The 19,813-nt window shown below is 38.6% G+C and overlaps 1 protein-coding gene across 1 annotated transcript in view; it reads left to right on the top strand.

The window, feature by feature from the left end:
* Positions 1–19,813, top strand: part of LOC108702259 (low-density lipoprotein receptor-related protein 1B-like) — a 724,128-nt gene that overhangs the window by 228,839 nt on the left and 475,476 nt on the right. The gene's annotated exons all lie outside the window — the stretch shown is intronic.

The following is a 19,813-nucleotide window of genomic DNA, read 5'->3' as shown; positions in this document are numbered from 1 at the left end:
TAGACATTTTGTCAATTTCCCAGCTGCCCCTGGTCATGTGACTTGTGCCTGCACTTTAGGAGGGAAATGCTTTCTGGCAGGCTGCTGTTTTTCCTTCTCAATGTAACTGAATGTGTCTCAGTAGGACATGGGTTTTTACTATTGAGTGTTGTTCTTAGATCTACCAGGCAGCTGTTATCTGGTTACCTTCCCATTGTTCTTTTGTTTGGCTGCTGGGGGGGAGAAGGGAGGGGGTGATATCACTCCAACTTGCAGTACAGCAGTAAAGAGTGATTGAAGTTTATCAGAGCACAAGTCACATGACTTGGGGCAGCTGGGAAATTGACAAAATGTCTAGCCCCATGTCAGATTTCAAAATTGAATATAAAAAAATCTTTTTGCTCTTTTGAGAAATGGCACTATTAACTGATTCATTTTGAAAAAAAAAAAATTCCCATGACAGTATCCCTTTAAGGTGGCAAATTGCAAGGTGTGTGCTTCTGTTTGATGCTTCTCTGATGAGTGACAGTACAGTATGTGATTCTCAAACTAACTCTGAAATAGATCTAAAAAAAAAAAAGATTGTTCAGTATTATGGTTTAGGGGAAGGCTACAAAAAGCTATCTCAGAGGTTTAAACTGTCAGTTTCAACTGTAAGGAATGTAATCAGGAAATGTAAGGCCACAGGCACAGTTGTGGAGGATTGTTAGAATGGTTACAGACAACCCAAAGATCCCCTCCAAAGACCTGCAAGAAGATCTTGCTGCAGATGGTGTATCTGTACATCGTTCTACAATTCAGCACAATTTGCACAAAGAACATCTGTATGGCAGGGGGATGAGAAAGAAGCCCTTTCTGCACTCACGCCACAAACAGAGTCGCTTGTTGTATGCAGAAGCTCATTTAGACAAGCCACAGTCATTTTGCAACAAAGTGCTTTGGACTGATGAGACAAAAATTGAGTCATTTGGTCCTAACAAAAAGCAATTTGCATGGCGGAAGAAGAACACTGCATTCCAAGAAAAACACCTGCTACCTACTGTCAAATTTGGTGGAGGTTCCATCATGCTGTGGGGCTGTGTGGCTAGTTCAGTGACTGGGGCCCTTGTTAAAGTCAAAGGTCTGATGAATTCAACCCAATATCAACAAATTCTTCAGGATAATGTTCAAGCTTCAGTTGAAGTTACGCAGGGGTTGGATATTCCAACAAGACAATGGGGCAAATTCACTAAGATCCGAAGTTGCGCTAGCGCAGGCTTCGCCACACTTCGCCACACTTCGCCAGTCGAAGTTTTGCCAGGGCGCCGCTAATTCACTAAAATCCAAAGTTACGCTCAGGGAGGCAAACGGTAGCGAAGTTGCGCTAGCGTTAATTCGTCAAGGAATTGTTGGGGTGCCCAAATTAATGCACCTGTCTTATTTTGTTATGATGCATTTTGCATATTTTCTGTTAATCCAACTTTATGTCTCTGCTGCTTCCATAAGGCATGCTATATATTGAAAGGAAGTTGCTACTTTAAAAGCTCAGCCAATGATAAACAAACTTTAAGAGGGGTTCCCAAACTTTTTCACATGACTATGTATGTATGTATAGGGATATGCATTATGAATAAAACACATTGATTTTCACGGTTAAAGGAGTTCGGATCCATTTGCATATATATATATATATATATATATATATATATATATATATATATATATATATATATATATATGAATATATAATATACTGTATAGTATTCATTATTGCCTACAAAATTAGGGGTGTTTCATTTTCTCCTATATGAGATTGCTATGAGAGAAAAAAAGCATTTCTGTATTTATCAAGGTGTAAATTTTGAAATGAAGAGCTATTAGCCATACCAGGATTTTACGAAGTCTGCAACATTTTTATGTGAAGTAGCTAACATTTTAGATGCACTCTGGTTTCTATGACAGATAGCCGTGACAGGTGACAGACAAGTTATAAGATGTACTGGGAGCAAAAGTTTGATTATTGAAACTTGCTGTGTTATTTTATACTAGATTTTTTATGACAATAAAAAAACAAAATTTTTTCGGAGAATGCTAAATTGCATATAAAGGGGGTTATTTATGAAAGCATGAGAAGTGTGCATCATACAACTTTGGATACAAATTGCCGCATGTTTGACCCATAATAGAACGTTCCAGTGTGCTTTAATTGTGAACTGTAATTTTCATTTGCTACAATTGTGTCCAATAAGTAAAAAAAAATGAAGTTGTACTGCTGTTTTTATGCAAATTGAATTCAAGTTATATTTACTGTCTTCAGAATGGAGTTGTGCCACTGTGTCACTGAAGCATGTATTCTAAATAACATTTGCATCAGAATCACTAGGCACATATTCAATGCACCTCCTGACCTACTACCGTGTGCAGGTCCGGATTTGTGGCAAGGCCACAAAGGCTCTGGCATAGGGCATCAAAATATGAGGGGTCAGTGTGGGCGCTATGACCCCACAGATTAAGGGCGCCAGCAAGGAAATCCAGCCCTGACCGTAGGCCAAGGTGGTTGTAGCTTCAGGGTTCCTCGGTGTTAACAAGCATATTTGCACACCATTTTTTATTTGGCATTGTGGGTTCGAAAAACATAGCTAATTGATTCCGAAAATTTCACTTGCACGCTTAACTTGTATATGAAAAGGTCATCAGTTCAGATGTTTTGAATACATAATAAAAAATTCATGAGATGCAGCAAACACCACTGCATTTTGTTATGAACATTATGTCCTATTATGGATGAGAATACTGTATGATTGAAGTGGGTTCATTCTGTACATGTTTTGTCTGGATTCATTTCTTTACTCTCCCAGTCTGTGGAGTTTTTCTATATCTGTTGTGCTAATTATAGATAATCCTGTAGGTTATGTCCCATACGCCTTCAGCACTGCCAGTGTAAATTGATCTATATTTCATGTGAAAATGACTTTTGGATGGAAAAGCTAAACCTTTAGCAGGGGAAGCGCCATCTGTGAAATGAATGTATAAAGTGTGTGGTGCCAGAGAGATATATCTGCAAGGGCACAACAAGCCTCTGACACCTCACTAGTGACTGTTTAATTCCAGAGCATTGATGCCATTAGACAGGGATGGGGCACAGCTGGCTAGGAACACAGGTCAGTTTTAATCCAGATATATCCTGCTTTGTGGAGAAAACAAATATTCCTATGCTTTATAAATCATTACAGTCGAAGCATGTGTATGGCAGTACAAGTGGGTACAAAGTGAAGTGCAGTACTGCTTCACCTGTGCTTTTGCTCTCATGTTTGTGCAATACAGCATTGTCTGATAGGAACTATGGTTCCAGGATTTGTGCAAGTTGTTTGCAAAGTCCCTTTGTTTCTCTCTAATATACCTTTAACTATAACTGTATTTTATTTTGCTTTTGGGACATGCTGGAAGCTGTGTTGCTGCAGAACAACACAGCCATGTAAAGTTTATTTTCCCAATGATCATGTTTAGTAACTGCCATGCAAAATACATGGGCGAGAGGCATGTATTTAAACAGTGCTTTCTTTGTAAATGATACTCCTCTGCTGAATGTCACAACTCTGCATAAGATTGTATTGTAATAAATAAAAGGAAAAATATTTCCAGATGAAACAGCTTGTCATCCATATGTAGACTTTAGTCACTCTTTACTTAGTTTGATTGATATTAAAATGGATCATCACAATGGGTTTAATGCTGACAAGAACAGCTTGCATCTCTAACTTTACATGGGAAGTTGTATCCATAATCCTTGAATGAAGCCTTATTTGTGAATCTAACAGATGGTAGAATTGATTCAGCACGACGGTCATCATTTTTCAAAAGATACCAGTGAAGCTAATGTCTTCGGCTTAGTCAACATTATTTGCCATTATGAAAATCCATATGTGAGAGGATGTTTCTCTATAGTATTATGAAGAGGATTCTTTGGCATGCATGCAATTTTACCTGCTTTATTTCAGGTACCTTCAGGTATCGTTATGCATTAGGAGGGTGCTGAGGGATGTACTTAATTGTAATCTGGGGGGATGGGACAGCATGTTGCCTTTCCAAAATTGAAATGTTTCATAATATGTATCCTAGTGTTGCAGAATGCGTTTTAATGCATTTGCATACTTGGAGCTGAGTGGGAGGGGTTTATTAATGTAGATTTTTAAAAGTTGTACATTTCTGATTTTGACTGAGACAGAACTGGGTAGTCTAGTAATTGGATAGTATATTAGTGTAAAATATGTTTAAGCCATCCATGCATTCCTAATGTTTGAGCCTTAGGGTGGCAGCACAAGAAACTAATCCCCCCAGAATGCCTTCCTGCCGGCTAGAACGTGAATCACCCACGGGATGGCACTCGGATTGCTTCAGCTTCCCAAAGTTGTCCGCAGTTTCCTTGTGAGTAGTGATGAGCGAATAAATACGCCTGGCACGAATTGGTGGCGAATGCCTGCATTTCGCCGCCGGCAAATACATTTGTGACTCGCCGATGGAAATTCACAAAACAAAACAAGGATTTGTACGATTTTCGGACCGTGTGTGGAGAGTCCCGACATTTTTCGTCTGGCGGAGATCAGTCGTTTGGTCGATCGGACAGGTTAAAAATTTCTGTCGGCTGCCGATAATATCTCTGCGTGTATTGCCGATCGTATGATTTTCAGTGGGAGACTGTCACCAGCTTTGGTCGGACATAACTTTCGTACGATTGCTGTCAGTTGCAGAACATTGGCTGATCTGTTCTTTTCTACTTTATTTGATCGGAATTGTTAATGGCAGTTCGGGAGATGGGGAAGTTCGATGATTCTTACAATCAGATCTTTGCGTCTATGGCCAGCTTAAGACCTGATACTCTCTTAACTATCTGCAGGGTCTCATCTTTCACCTATTAATTGTACAGAACCCATGTTCCTAAAAGCTGCTTCTCATTCCTAAAATGTTTTCAATATATACCCTAAGTACAATCATTAGACCAATGGCTCCTTACCTTATAAGTCTTTTTTGTTAGTGTTTCTGGGTGTGGTTTCTTATCTGCCTGGTCGATGTCTTATCTGTCTGACCACTATTGCTCATTGACTTGCCCATCTGAATGATGCTTAAATGCTGCATGCGAGAAGTAGAGGTTTTTTGGCTGTGGGTGCTATCGGTAGGTCAGGGTGCACAGTGTGAAAAACATGTTTTATTTGCAGTCTGAACACTGCCCCACCAATGACCCCTATAGCCTCAGCCTCTTTGTCAAAGTGTTATATTATAAACAAGAATTTTATTACAACATGTTTTATCCCTATCATGTATTAGTGATGATATTGCCATATTTATTCTTGTTGGGGAACTGTCAGATTTTTTCCCCTATTGTTTGTGAAATTAATCTTTTTCTCTGTGACCTTGAAACTAGAATCTCACTTTTCTCACTACTGCTCATCACCAAGAAAACTGATTTTTCTTTTCTAGGAACTTAACTTCTTTAAGAGTTGCTTGATCAATTTGTTTATTCTTGAAAATCGCTGTAATGCTTTTTTGGAAACATCACGCTCCCTAATGTAATGAGCACATGAAACCTAAGCACCAGTAGTACATAATGATGGGTAGAATGCTACTCTGCACTATCTGTGCAGATAATAACATAGTGATGTCTTGGAAACAATACTCTGAGAGGTCCCAGTACATAGACTACAGGCAACGATATTAGTTTTACTTGTACTTCCCATTGTCAGTGGTTTCACAGAATGATCCCATATGCCCCTTTCTCACAAATCTGCCAGTAGGAGCTAAAATGGAATATTTTACTTGACGATATGTTCTTTAACATTTCCCTAGGCATATTTAAAATTTAATTGGTAATGATGTAAATATAACATACTACATTAAATATTTTTTTCTGAATACCCAGCATACATGATACTTTATTAGAACACGTGTTTTTTTTTCTCTCTGTATGTGCTGCTGCCTTGGTTGAACATTATGGTATAATTAATAAACAATAACAATTAGGATCCAGTTGTGGTGAGAAGTATATTTCAGGGTGTGGCCTTACATGTATTTACAAATGGCAAGTTGCCTGTATAACAAATGTTAAAGGCATTGCCTTAAGCTCTAGTGTTGGGCGAATTTGCGCCGTTTTGCTTCGCTGGAAAATTCGGGAATTTCGCAAGAAATTCACGAAACGGTGAAAAACTCGCGAAACGGCGCCGATGTCTCGTTTTTGACGCTGGTGCCCGTTTTTTGACGCCAAATTTTTTTTTTGACGCCGGCGAATTTTTTCGGCGAATTTTCGCGGGCGTTTCGCGAATTTATTCGCTGGCGGTGAATCACGCAAATTCACCGCGAATTTGCGCCTGGCGAATAAATTCGCCCATCACTATTAAGCTCCCATTACCAGGCTCTTTCTTCCAGGTGGGCCATCTCTGTAGTGTGATAGATGGGTTAACAGTCTCTCAGCAGTTGCTTCAAAATAGTTCATCACAATCACTTCATATAGTTACCTTTATGATATTAAGCATAGGCAGGGCATTAGTAATAATATGCTGTGATTATTTTTAGCAAGTGTCCAGTCCCTAGAGTACAAGGCCCTCACAGTGGTTATCATCCTCCTCTCTATTCTTGGGCCTGACTACTTAAAGGAGAAGGAAAGTCAAAAATCAACCTAAGCTCTAAGTGTTGCCAAAGATGAGTATATATGTTTAACTCCAAGCATTCCCTCATTAGTTTTTCCCTTAATCTTTTTGCTGCAATAGTTTTTTTAAAGGATTAATCATGTATGTAACAGCATACCCTGTCTACTGTCCAGAAATCCGTCCAAATAGGGCACACGCATGCGCAATAGTTACCAGCAGTGCCCCGAGCAAGCGCACAAGAGTCTTTTGGCTTCCCTGTGCAGCAATGACGAATCAGTTAGAGTTTGTTACTTTAGCGCAGGTGTGGCTCCTTGTTTGCAGTTGAATGCGTTGAGCGCAGGGCGGAAATGATGCGCCAATGATGCGCCAACTCAAAAATGGCGGCGCCAAACTTTGAAAAGGGGTGAAACTTCTGAACGCTGGTGCACAGAAGCAGCAGCGATCTCAGCATTTTTACTGCAGCGTTTTAGGAGGGGGCCAAGTGGAAAACATATTGAAGGTGGTTTAGTTTTTTTTGTTTCCTTCTCCTACACTGACAGGTGACATCCAGGGTACTTATCCTCACTGTTTTCCTTATTAAAGTCTCTGGGTGCTTTAAACACTCCTCAGCCAAATTCTTTCCTGAACTAGCTATTACTGGATCTACAGTTAGGTCCATAAATATTTTAATATTTTAATATTTTTTATTTTATACTTTTTTCTAATTTTGGTTCTTTACATTACCACAATGGATTTTAAATTGAACAACTCAGATCCAGTTGAACTGCAGACTTTCAGATTTAATTCAATGGGTTGAACAAAAAGATTGCGTAAAAATGTGAGGAACTAAAGCCTTTTTTAACACAATCACTTCATTTCAATAGCTCAAAAGTGATTGGACAATTGGCTCAAAGGCTATTTCATGGGCAGGTGTCTGCAATTCTTTTATGTCATTATTAATTAAGCAGATAAAAGCCCTGGAGTTGATCTGAGGGGGGTGCTTGTATGTGGAAGATTTAGCTGACAACAGACAACATGCAGTCAAAGGAGCTCTCCTTGCAGGTGAAATAAGCCATCATTAAGCTGCAAAAACAGAAAAAAAACATCAGAGAAATTGCTACAATATTAGGAGTGGCAAAATCTACAGTTTGGTACATCCTGAGAAAGAAAGAAAGCCCTGTCACCTCTTTGAAGAGTTACAATGTGCCATTGTAAATGGATTAGTGGAAGAGTTTATATGCCGAGAACTTCCCACACCAGTCAGTTGAACTGAAGAAGCTGCTCGGATGAGTAGTGAAACGTCTTCATTGATTACTCAGCAAGTCCAGTTGTTTTTAGATTGACCTATACTAGATATACTATGACCTGGATGAATGAAAATCTTCATAGTCATAAAGAAAGCCCTGGTGAAAAAAGACCTGGACGTCTATGGAAGACAGGGGTGGCAGGTGCAAATTTGCGAGCTCATGATCCAAAGCATACCACGTCTCTATAAAACATGGCGGAGGCAGTGTGATGACTTGGGCATGGCTGCCAGTGGCACTGGGACACTTGTGTTTATTGATAATGTGACACAAGACAGAAGCAGCTGAGGTGTTCAGAGACCTAGGGGCAAATTCACTAAAGCGCGAAGTGGCTAACGCTAGCACAAATTCGCCAGCATGATGTCATCTTGTTACTTCGCCGATTTACTAACGGGCGCTGGCGTAAATTCGCTAGCGAAGCGGACCTACTCTAGCGCTACTTCGCACCCTTACGCCAGGAGAAGTTGCGCTATGGCGAAGGGACGTAACTACGCTAATTCACTAACTTGCGGATTTTCCTCTTGCGCCAACTGAGACCAGGCGAAGTGCAATAGAGTAGATAGGGCTTGCTTCAAAAAAAGTAGAAATTTTTTCTAAATACCAACAAATGCTGGCGTCTTTTCCTTTTTTAAGGGTGATAGGCTGAGAAAGATCATACATTTTTTTGGGGTACCCTCCTTCCCCCTACATTTCCTAACATATGGCACCTAAACTATACAGTGGGCACATGTATAGGGCAAAATAACAACTCTATTTTATGTTAGGAAGCTTTCCCAGGCTTGTGTAGTGTAATGTATTTGCTGCTACATATACGTCCATTCAACTTTAACTTGACGCCGTATGCAAATTAGACATCACTAGTGTAACTTCGCTTTGCTTGACGAATTAATGCTAGCGCAAATTCGCTACCGTTCGCCTTCCTGAGCGCAACTTCGGATTTTAGTGAATTAGCAGCGCCCTGGCGAAGTGCAGCGAAGTGCGGCGAAGGCGTCACTATCGCATTTTCGCTGCTTAGTGAATTTGCCCCATAATGTCTGCTCAAATCCAGCTAAATGCAACAAAATTGATTGGGAGGCATTTCATCATACAGATGGACAATGACCCAAAACATACAGCCAAAGCAACCCAGGAGTTTATTAAAGCAAAGTCAGTCACCTGATCTGAACCCAATTGAGCATGCATTTCACTTGTTGAAGACTAAACTTTGGACAGAAAGGCCCACAAACAAACAGCAATTGAAAGCCACTGCAGTAAAGGCCTGACGGAACATTAAAAAGGAGCAAACCCAGAATCTGGTGATGTCCATGAGTTCAAGACTTCAGGCTGTTATTACCAGCAAAGGGTTTTCAACCAAGTATTAGAAACGAACATTTTATTTTCCGTTTTTTCATTTGTCCAATTACTTTTGAGACCCTGAAATTAAGTGATTGTGTTAGAAAAAAGGCTTTAATGCAATCTTTTTGATCAACCCACAGAAGTAAAGCTGAAAGTCTGCAGTTCAACGGCATCTGAGTTGTTTCATTTAAAATTCATTGTGGTAATGTACAGAACCATAATTAGAAAAAAAAAGTTGTCTCCAAATATGTATGGACCTAACTGTATCCTCTTGCTAACCATGTCTAGGTCATTAGGAACTTCTCCTACTGAGACAATTCAGCACCACCCACTGCTTCAGCTGTTCTTAAAGGGATTCTATCAAAGGCCAGAATTTGCATATTGCTGCACATTATGCCATCATATGGAACTAGCTACATTGTCAATCCACTCTTTACAAGTACATTAGAGGCCATTATAGACAGATATCCGGGGTTTTCTTCCGATAAAAATTATGAATGTAGCACACCTTTAGATCAAAGGAACAGAACCTTTATTTGAAGGTGGTTCTTCATGGCATGGCAGAGAGGTTGCGGAATGCCCTGACGAGTGATGTTGTGGTTGCAGATTCTATTAATGTCTTTAAAAATGGATTGGATGATTTATGAAGCATAATATCAAAGGTTAATTGAGATATGGAAATGTACATGTGATATTGATATTGGTTTATATAAGTTGGTTAAATATTGGTTGTATTGTTTAGATATGTGAGCGTATATATGGGTTGGTATGAGTGTGCATGTATATGTGCACTGGGGTTCATTTGGAGGGGTACAACTTGATGGACTTTGATATTTTTTCATCCCAACTTAACTATGTATCTCCATTATTTGCAAATTGGGAGGCAATTCAATATGTACAGCTCTTTTTCCAAGTTAATGGGGGATACTGACAGCATTGTGTTCACTCCAAAGGGAAACTACAGTGTTACACATTATCTTGGTATATCATCTAGCCAGAAACAATGGCAATAGGAGACCATCAATAATGACTTTGCAGTATATGGTTCACTAGATCCATACATTACAAAGCTGGCCTAGATTGCAAGCTCTATGGGAAACATGATTTTACTTAGCAAATTACTCTTTTCATGCTATTACTGGGGCTAAAGCAGGATAAGCCAAAAGACAATAGATAGATTAAGCTAGCTCTAGATCCAAATGTATGGATGTCACAAAAATTATGATTTCCTTCTGCTAGTTGAACAATTGGATGCTTCAATATGTGCTTACTAAAGGGAAACAAACCCCAACCATAAAAATTCAATACACGTGTAATCTGAATAGGGTGGTTGAGACCATCACAGCATTGTAAAAACTAAATATCAATCCTTGTGACTGGGCTATAAATTTCATCAAAAATATGTGGCCATGTTTCCCTTGTGGCTGGGAAATCGTTCAGGTAAGGAATAAATATCCATGAAGATGTCCTACAAAATTAAGTTATGGATGTAAGTTTCACAGTCATTGATTTAATGGTAAGTAATCCAGTGTCAGGTGGTCAAGACACATCAATGAAGGTAATTTGTATTAGTTTAAACAGTAGAAAGGTGGAAGAATTACAATCACATACAGACAAATATATTTTCCTTACAAATGTGTCGAAACACAGGACAATGTTTTCCTAAGCGCTGTCCAAACCTAATCTTGAAATGTATTTTCCCCTTAACTCTTTTGACATTAGTCACATTTTTCATTGTTCAGTTTTTGTTTTAAAGTCCTCTGCTCAAAGCAATTCCTTTCACAATGATAAACGGAGCTTCTCCATCACTTAGTCACAAAACCTGATTCTGTGACCCAAAGAGATGCATCCAGAGAGCTCCAGAATTGGGATATCCTTGAACTGTGCCGTTAATCTGAGAATGACACAAAAAGTGGATGATGGAACACTTTTAAGTTCAAATATTTACTTTGTGAACACAAAATTCTGCTCAGCAGAAAAATTACAACACAAAATACATTATACTGAATATTTAAACTGATGCTTTATTTGCATAGTTACATACTGTAGTTAAATCGGGTAGAAAAAAAAGTTGATCAAGTTCAACCCCTCCAAATGAAAACCCAGCATCCAAACACACACCCCTCCATACTTTCACATAAATTATATATACCCATATTTATACTAACTATAAAGTTTAGTATCACAATAGCCTTTGATATTATGTTTGTTCAAGAAATCATCCAAGCCATTCTTAAAGGCATTAACAGAATCAGCCATCACAACATTCCACAACCTCACTGTCCTCAACTATTATTTACATGTCTACCAAGTTTTAATTGGCCTTCAATATAAGTCCTATTTCTTTCATTGTGACCATATGAATAACATGTAGATTTGAAGCAATCTATATTCATTTAAGGTACTGTACTTGTGTCTGCATGTGCTCCATGCATTTCTATATATAGGTATGGGATCTGTTATCCAGAATTCTCAGGACCTGGGGTTTTCTGGATAATGGATCTTTCTGGAATTTGGGTCTTCATGCCTTATGTCTACTAGAAATTCATTTACACATTAAATTAACCCAATAGGCTGGTTTTGCTCCCAATAAGGATTAATTATATCATAGTTGGGATCAAGTACAAGCTACCGTTTTATAATTACAGAGAAAAAGGAAATCATTTTTAAAAATTTGGATTATTTGGATAAAATGGAGTCTATGGGCGACAGCCATTCCGTAATTCGGAGCTTTCTGGATATCAGGTTTCCGGATAAGGGATCCTATACCTGTAACATCGTTGTACTTTGTTTAGCTGCCTGTCTCTTTTCCCAATTGAGCAATGTTGTGTTTATTGACACAGGCTGCTGTGGGAACCCTGAAGCTACTGTCACCTTCTAAACAGGCAATAAATCTCCACAGAGTAGACATCTATCAGACTTATTGGAAATTTCCAATGCAATTGTGTCCAATTCACATTGGAGTACAAGCAAAATGACATAAATGTTTGACACATCAACCTCAATTGTGTCAGACACAACTTAACCTGGCACAATGATGGTGGAGTTCTGGGGAAAATGCTGCATTGTCCTGGTCCTGATGGACTTCCATATAAATGCTAAAAAATGTTTTCATCTATTCTTTCCCCCAATTTGATAAGATTGTTCAACCATTTCTTGCATGACACTCCTATTCCTAAAACAAGTCTGTCTTCATATCTCTCTCTGGGAAAGACCCTTTCTTATGCACTAATCAAATCGACTAGCCCTATCTTATCTAGGATGATCCACAATGATCATCCTAGGATTCATTATGGGTAGTCAGGCAGGGGACAACACTAGGCGCATTGTCAACTCTTTTTGCACATTTAAACCTGACTTGCCGATACGTATCAGTTTTACCCAATTTCCACAACCTACCTTAAGCTTCTATGACAGACAGGCAAACCAATTGACATTTCAAATGGGACTAGACAGGGGTGTCCTCTCTACCCCCTATTGCATGCTCTTAGTATAGAACCCCTCACAGCAACCATTTGCAATAATCCTGATATAATGGGAGTATCACTCTCAACATCCCAATTTAAAATAGCCCTTTTTGTTGATGATGCTATTTTGACTTTGACCAACTCTGCCTTATCCTTACCCAATGTTCATCGGACTATTCAGAATTTCAGCATACTCTGGGGCTATAAACTTAACCAAACTAAAACTCAGGCAATGCACCTTAATATATTCTCTAACATCCTATGGACACTAACAACTAATTTTAACTATAAATGGAATACAGACTCAATCTCATATCTAGGGACTCGCATTGCAGCCCATTATAGACAGCTCTATACCTTTAATCTTTAATTATGAACCTCTGATAGCTGAAACCAAACATACCCTTTGTTTTTTTTAGATCAAAAGTATTGAAAGATGTACAAGCACTCTTCCATAACTTTATATGGGGACAGAGAAGCCACTGCATAGCCAAATCAGTTCCTCAGCCTCGCTTAAATCTGGGGGCCTTGGTGTTCTGCAACTCCAAAAATACTATGAAGCTGCTCAGCTAAGACAGCTTCTAGCCTGATCTACCCTCTCCCCAGCTACATTTTGGAAAACGTAGTGTCTGGGGAATTAGGAATAAACCCATATATTTGGTGTGCCAATCTAAAGACTAGCAATCTAACAAACCTATTACCATCTACTATACTTACCCTGCAGACATGGAATAAGTTAAAACATGAACACAACTTACTGTCCCCCTCTGTACAGTGGTAGACTTTTTGGATACAAAAACTCGCTCACCACTACCTTTTCTGACAATAAAGGAAAAAGCCTCCCAAACTAATCTTTACATTTTTGAATATTTTCAGCTCTGAGATTTTCTAAAACCCTATGCTGCTGCTGCTGCTGTTAAACTGGGCCCAGCCACATCCTTTGAATATTTGGCTAAACAAGGCCTCCAACAAAAGGCCTTATCTCCTGGATTGATAAGATCCTTACAGAACCTGTCACAGACACACCACAAAGACATTCTTATATGACCAAATGGGATAGACTTTTACCACCCCATATTTCCACTGCAGATTGGGACAAACTCTGGAAAAATGCCAGGAAAATGGTTAGCTGCATCAGACAAAAATAAAGTGTTTATAAGATTCTTATGTTCTGGTATTATACTCCAGATAGGTTACATAAACTCTTCCCAGATCATCCCCTTATGTTGGTAAAACTGTGGAATAATTGGGTCTCTACTACATATCTTTTGGGACTACCCAGCATTGCAGCCAATTTGGGCTGAAGTTAACATATTATCGATCAAATGCTGGCACGCCATATCCTCAGTGATATACTTACTTTTTTATTGGGTAAACCTATACAGGCTGTACACAAACAAAGCCAGTTACTGGTTAATCAGATTTTAACAGCAACTCGTATGGAAATAGCAAAAAATTGGAAAACCCCTAACATTCCTACTATATAGGGGGTAATCAAAATAGTCATTGCCAACAGAGCATTTGAAGCAAATATAGCTTTCTTAGAGGTTATGCTTCCTGATCCCCTGATGTATCCCTTTCTGTCTGCACCTAGAACTCACACCCAACCTTTCATTCATATCGATATTGGAAACACCATTTCTTAAAGCCCCAATATTCACTTATGTTTCTATGTTTAGTTCTCTTTTTTTCTTTTTTACTACTGAGAACCATATAGAAATGTAGCCCATTGGATATTTAATAAAATTGTTTATTTATGCCACTGTTAACATATGTTCTTTTACCAAATGATAAAATGATGTAGTAGATAGGCTTTAAAAGCTCCACTTTATTGTATTGATATCTACATCTATAACTTTCTTCCTTGTATTTCTCTCTGTTCGCCACAGGCGCCTGTTCCCTGCAGAATTTAAAGGCGCAGCCGTGCTGGCGTGATGACGCCAGCGCGCAATGGCGCGAAATTTGAATCATATAAATAGCTCATTTGGGATTCCAGACTTTGCCCTTGATAGGTTTAATCCTGTGGTGTTTGAGCTTTGAGCTATTTGTATTCTGATCCTGTTTGATTCCTGTTGTGACCCCTGCCTGGCTATTTGACTATCCTGATTTCTGAAACCTGACCCTTGCCTGTTATCTGACTTTGATAATGCTAAATCCCTTCTGATTGATCACCCGGTTTTGACCCTTGCCTGCCTGACTTCGTTTGTACTCTGCCTGCCTCGACCCGACCTGACTACGATTCTGTCTTATGCCTTGTACCGCGACCTTCTGCCTAAAGACTTTTGCTTTACAGTTGTGCCCCTTTGTTGGTCCAGAACCCTTCGCCTTGCACCTCTCGTTATAAGACCTGGCGGCATCTGAGTAGCTGAGGGCTCCTCCCGAGGCCAAAGGCGGCTGCTACAGGCAGAAGCACGAGCCGAGACCAGGGTTAGGGTGCCAACCGTTACAGATATACATGATGATGCTACATACATGAAGCATCTCTGGACAAAAGTACCTGTAATGAATAGTATCAATATGTGGAACATTTACATCCATTTTATCATAGTTGCATTTCATAAATTACCCCTGATTTTATTTCATTGGAATGGCTTGTGTTTTAGACCTGTTTTATTTTCATATCAATACAAAAAGTGGAGTTTTTAAAGCCTACCTACTACATCTGTAACTTTCTTACTCGTATTAACCTAAGCATAAAGAATCAATTCTTATGTACCTGAAAATGAATTATGCATAGGCAAAGAAGAATTTTAGATTCTCCAGAGTGTTAATATTAAACACTCAGCACGACATCCAAATTTAAATTTTTATAGATAGCTTTTTTAGTTTTTCATCAAATAAGAAGAAGTATCAGCATGTATATAGACAGAACCCGCTGTATTGTTCCATTTCATTCTCTTCCTACCTTGAGCCTATATTTAATCTTACAGTAGTCTTTTCTTGCGTTTTCGCACACATAAACACAAAACAGGAAAAAAGAAGAAAAGTTTCATTAAACGGTGCAAATCTGCTGTTGAGCATCTGGTGTGTGAACATTGTCCTGTGCTGTCATTATACTGCTGCTGTGTGGAGGCAATAAAAACAGCAGTAAGTGCTTCCTTATAAATGCCCCATACAGCGTCTTGCTGAGAATACAGGATTGGTTCATTCCTGGGCAAAAAGGTATATTTCCTGATGCATGTAATTATGTTTTTATCCATCTCTGAAATGCATTGTGAGTATGATTGGAAAATCATTAGACACAGCACAAGGATCTCTTTTGTCGGGTTTCTGTTTTTTTATCCATGCATATACAATATTATACTTAAAATTAGAATGGCAATGTAGATGTTGCAGGTGCTTTTTTTATTGAATCAACATAGAACAACTCTCAAGCTTCACAGGGGTTCTTCAGCTAATGTGGAAAATATTTATATATATATATATATATATATATATATATATATATATATATATATATATATATATATATATAACTTCAGGTACTGAGTTTTGAATGCCTCCTACTTTGAAACCGTATGTTCCTCTAATATAAAATATCAAGCTGTCTGTACCATCTTTTGCTCCATCTGTAGAATATGAAGAGGGTGCTATTAATAAAACACATCTTAAACTAAAACTTAAATGCAAAACCTAAGGATCTCAATTCTCAAACTTCACAAGGGTTCTTCATCTTACATACAACCATATGTAGCGCCAATAAAAAAGTATCATGCTGCCAGCACCATCTTTTGCTCCATCTGTACACCAAGAGTTGGAGAGCTTTTATTAACTCATGCACGCTCAAGCACAGCTCCTCTGACTTTCAAACTTCACAAGTGTAGTATATTGGACTATGTCAGCACCTGTAGCAGCAGCACTGGACAAGCTAGTGATGTAATCGGAAGTAATATGGGGAATCTGGACATGCGAACATAGGAGAGCACATGTTAAGAAAAGCTCTGTTATATAATACGTTATAATAAGTTCTGCTCAGTCTTGTGTCTGGTAACTCGGTACAGGCATATTACAATGAGGGTTCTTCATCTTCAACTTATATGGAAATTCGATATACAGAGCTGTCAACCCCCCCCCCCTCCAAATTTATCGTGAGTTATCAAATGAGGTCTGTCCCCTAGTCTCCTGTCACCGACACAGTCACCCGATTTTTGACTACTTCAAGCAATTGTCAAGCAACATTTCAGTGATGGCGGCTGGAGCAGTATGTGCTCTGTGTATATACTGTATATATATATATATATATATATATATATATATATATATATATATATATATATATATATATATATATATATATATATAAACAAAGGCTAGAGTGCTAGCTGAAGCGTTAGCAGATTCTTTGCTGAAATAAATATTTTTTTCTCACCTACTCAATTACTATAGTAAGAGGAGAGCACTCCAAAGTAGCAAAATGCTGCGACTTATTAAAGACTACTACATGGCATGTTTCGGGTCTTACATAACCTTTTTCACCCTATTTTTTTCTCACCATAAGTCCTGTGAGTGTGGGCCTCTATTGAAATTCTGTAATTACTTCTTGGCTATTCACACACACACACACACACACACTTATTCAACGTTTCGCCCATTACATTTGATATATATGTACTGTATATCAGTTCAGGAACTGAATTTTTAATACTTCCTTCTTTGAAACCATATGATATGATGCCATAATTTGCTCCATCTGTACAATATTAAGAGCTGGTGAATTATTATTAGCCCACACAGCCAGATGATTGTGGAAAATAGTTAATGCACCATTTCTTAAGCTTAAGAGTATCGATTTAGTGAATCATTCATATTTTTTGTTGTAGTTTGCTTTTTTACCATTATGATTTGTACTTCTACTACCTAGTCTATAAAATGGCTATATATGGCTAGCGTAAAATAAGATACAGTAAATGGATCCACCCAAAGCCTTTCCTGTATTTCATTTCTGTGCAATTATAGAAAGTGGCACACTTAGGAAACAATACTCAGAAGCATTTGGTGTTTTTTTTAGATTTTGTCAGTCGCTTAATCCTTTATAAACCTTATCCTTCTACCTTTCAGTAATTTCATCTGAAGACACACAGAGTATGAATACGATGTTTAACTACAGCTTATTCCTTTTTTTTCTATTTTCTCTTTTACTCTTGGATATTCCCTAATGTCTTCAGCATGCTGCTTGAAATCTGTAGCTTGTCTAGTTTGAGGTAGTTCAGCTGTGTGTTAATAATGGGTGCTCTGCTTAATTGTCTACCATCATCCATACTACATTAAAAATGCAATTCATAAAATGCATACATTTCATTTCATCTCTTTCTACTATTTTACATTATTCCATAGCATCTAACCTGCTTTTTTGTGCCAAAATAGTGGTGCTAAAGCTTCTGTACAATACGGACTTGTTTTAGCTTTTAGTTTTAGATAAATAGCTGTTTAGAAAAATATCTTTTCTTTCTTTCTCTTTCTTTCTTTCTTTCTTTCTTTCTTTCTTTCTTTCTTTCTTTCTTTCTTTCTTTCTTTCTTTCTTTCTCTCTTTCTTTCTTTCTCTCTTTCTCTCTTTCTCTCTCTCTCTCTCTCTCTCTCTCTCTCTCTCTCTCTCTCTCTCCCTCTTTCTTTCTTTCACTCTTTCTCTCTTTCTCTCTCTCTTTCTCTCTTTCTCTCTCTCTTTCTTTCTTTCTTTCTTTCTTTCTTTCTTTCTTTCTTTCTTTCTTAGTGAACTAGCATGAGTGTATACAAAGTGTGAGTATTGACTTACCTCTTAAAACCTCTTGCCCTGTAAGGAGGATTACGGGAATAAAGCACATGGTGATAGAACTAGGCAGAGTCAATTATGAATTTATGGACATTATTGATATTATGCATTGATATATTCCTTTTATGATTTCAGTAGAAAATTAGATTTCTTCTATTTCCAACCAATGTTTTTTTAAAGCATAGGTAGTAGATAATCTTTAGTTTTAATGAAAATTGTCAGTAAATTTTCAGAATGAGAAACACAATGCTCTGTTGCACACTCCTTTAAGGGAATGTCACTTGTGAACACATTCCCTGTGTGTCATAAAGCTTCAATATCCATTATATAAAAGGAAGTGACTGCTATAAGGAAATGACTATTTGATTGCCCAGAGTGAACAAAACACACTATGTGTTCTATACCTAACCAGCGCCACGCCGCCAATGAGGCGAGTTGAGAAACTCGCCTCAGGCGGTAAAGCCGGAGAGGTTTTCAGGGGTGGCAAAAAGCCGCTCCTGGTACCTTTAAGAGCTGAATTTCCGGTTTTTAAACAGGAAATTCGGCTTTACTAATGAGAGAGAGTGCAATTGTACCCTCCACATTAGTGTTCCTGCCTCCCCTCCCAACAGGAAAGCCGGCGAGGGGGGGGTGGCATTGCAGGAGCCGCCTCAGGTAGCCCTTAGCTTAGAATTGGAGCTGTACCTAAGCCAATAAACTTTTGGCCCTCAGGTACCTATTATTTTTACACCCAGCAAATACATTATCTTTAAACAGATCTTAAGATGCACTATGACCAGTTACAATTTGTAATGTAACACCATGGTACATTTTTTCTTATGTTTACCATATTTCCACCTTTTATCTGCCCATTCTGTAAAAGTGTCCATACATTAGCTGATAATCATTGGTATCCAATGGACAAGCTAGCTGAGAGGATGGATTCCAAACATGTGGCCATACACACTATAGCTAAATTTCTATTGTTTCATTGTTTTTTATTATTGCCAGGACTGCTGTCCTCTTTAATTCCTTATCTCCTGGTGCACCATACAGTGGCAGATATGGTGCATGAGAAGATTACATTTACCAGTTTGTCCAATGTCCATGGAACAAAGCTATTGGTCGGAATAGGGCTTCCCAGTGGAGACAGGGAAGCTTTGGTTGGGTTTAGAAAGGCTATAGAGAGTAACAGGTTAAGTAAATTGTGAAGAGCAGCAAGTTGAAGGAGGGATCAACCTGGAACTCCGACCATGTGCAGTACAGAGAAAAGAGATGGAGGGGAGGGGTGAGCGATGGAGAGGAGGAAGGGGACAATGATGGAGGGAGCATCGACGGAGGGGTGGGGTAAGTGACAGAGGGGAGGGTGACAGGAGGGAAGGAAGGGGAGTAAAACTGAGGGGTGTG

Source organism: Xenopus laevis, chromosome 9_10S (genome assembly GCF_017654675.1).
Source record: "Xenopus laevis strain J_2021 chromosome 9_10S, Xenopus_laevis_v10.1, whole genome shotgun sequence".
Classification (NCBI taxonomy): domain Eukaryota; kingdom Metazoa; phylum Chordata; class Amphibia; order Anura; family Pipidae; genus Xenopus; species Xenopus laevis.
The sequence above is the reverse complement of the archived record's forward strand: the minus strand, read 5'-3'. Positions and strand labels throughout refer to the sequence as shown.